Source organism: Myotis lucifugus, unplaced genomic scaffold, assembly GCF_000147115.1.
Source record: "Myotis lucifugus unplaced genomic scaffold, Myoluc2.0 scaffold_115, whole genome shotgun sequence".
Taxonomy (NCBI): domain Eukaryota; kingdom Metazoa; phylum Chordata; class Mammalia; order Chiroptera; family Vespertilionidae; genus Myotis; species Myotis lucifugus.
The window spans coordinates 1,957,190-1,958,987 of NW_005871163.1; positions in this window are offsets into that span (position 1 = coordinate 1,957,190).

Consider the following 1,798-nt stretch of genomic DNA (forward strand, 5'->3'; position numbering starts at 1 on the left):
CTGGGAAGATCTAGGGCAGGGGTGGGGGAGATTATGCTGGGTGGACTGCGGCTTATGAAGGATGGTCAGGATGTCTACGGACTCACAAGGTGCCAGAGGCTGGAAGTACCTAAAAACGTTTGGGTAAAGAGAAGCACTTCTCATGGAATGGCAGTGCCTGCTCCCCATAGGAGGCGGTTCCCCTCATAAAGCCTGAACCTAATGTTCACAATGGGGGTGGCAGGAAACCAGGGTGCTTCTGGCCTACCCACCAGCACATAGTAGGTGCTCAACCATGATTTACTGGGAGAATGTGTCTTTGGGAAAGACACTGCCTATTTCTAGGCCTCAATTTACCTAACTGTGAAGTGGCAGGCTAGGAAGGAGATTAAGATTTGTTGCAGAGACTAAGTCAGGCACGTCGTAGCCGTCCCACGATACTCCCCGGTGGCCGCGCTAGCCTTGCCTAGCAGGTCGGAGTACTGAGGCTCGGAAGGGTTGAGTCACCGGTCTAGGGTCTGGGATCCTCACTGGTCTGACTGCCCACCCAACCTCACTCCACCGACGCTGCGCGCCGCGTCCAACATTAAAACGCAGGTGCGGCGACCAGGTTTGCCCGGAAAGGGAGCAGAAACTAGGAGCAGGGAGGCAAATCACGCCCGGCAACGCCGGATCCGGGCCAGGTCCCGCCGGTCTCTTCCGTCCCAACGGAGCCTCTGGCCGGGGTTCCCGGGGTCGCAGCTCGAGTTCAGAGCCAGGGGCGCCAGGGAGGGCCAGTCCTGGGGCAGCTCCCCCGGCCTCGTGGCTGCTGCTCTTGAAGAGCACACCGAGGTGGGGGGGGGGGGGCGGGTTGCACAGGGGGGCGGCAGGGGCCGGCCTCAGCCCGAGCGGGTTTTCAAAAGTCAGGGGAAAAGCCCTCCGAGGGCCGCGCCCTTGAGACCCCAGCAGGGGAGTCACTGCCGCCGCGCCCAGGCCGCAGGTGGCTCTCCCTTCCCTGTGCCTCGGGCTCTGAATGGGAGGGGCAAGGTGTGTTCGTGTGGGGGGCTTGAGGCCGTGGTAAGAGAGCACCCAAAGCTGGAGGGTGGGAAGGGGAAGGGGAGGGCGCACGGAGCCTTCTCAGTCACGGGAGGTACCCCCGGCTGGAGCTTATGACCATTCTGATCCCCAAAACTCGTCTCCCCGCCCAGAGTCCCAGCGGCGGCCGGGGTTGGGAAGGGAGCTGAGGTCTAAGTCCCACCCTCGGGGCTGGAAGCCTGCGGCCAGAGAGGGGAAGCGATTTCCTCAAGGTCACGCAGCAAAACTGCGCCCAGCCGGGGCCAAAGCCCAGGTGTCCGCGCCCACCCCACGGCCCCGCCCTCCTTCCCAGAACCTGCCCCCCAAAGCAACCCCGAGCTCCTGGGAGAGCGGAGCGCGCGGGCCAGGTCTGGGCGCTGAATTTTGGGGTGCAATGGGTGCCCCGGGCCCTATGATCCCGGATCAGGGCACAAGCGGAGCCTCTTTCCTGAAGCCGACGACTCAGGAGTCCAGCTGGAGCCCCCCACGTGGGGTCGCCGGGGCGGGGTTGGCGAGGGACGCAGGGGCGCCCGGCACCCAGCTCCACGGCCCGCGGGCTGGGACAGCGCGGCCCCTTTAAGAAAGTTCGCCGGGCAAGTTCATCAAAGTTTAAAAACTTGCGGAGAAAGGAAAAGGGGAAAGATGGGAGCGGGAGAGACCACGAGAGCGAGGGGGAAAGCCCCGCCGGGGGCTAGCGCGCCGCGGCCCGGCCGGGGCGAGTCCTCAGTGGGCGGCGGGGATTGGCTGCGCGTTCCCCCGGAGACAG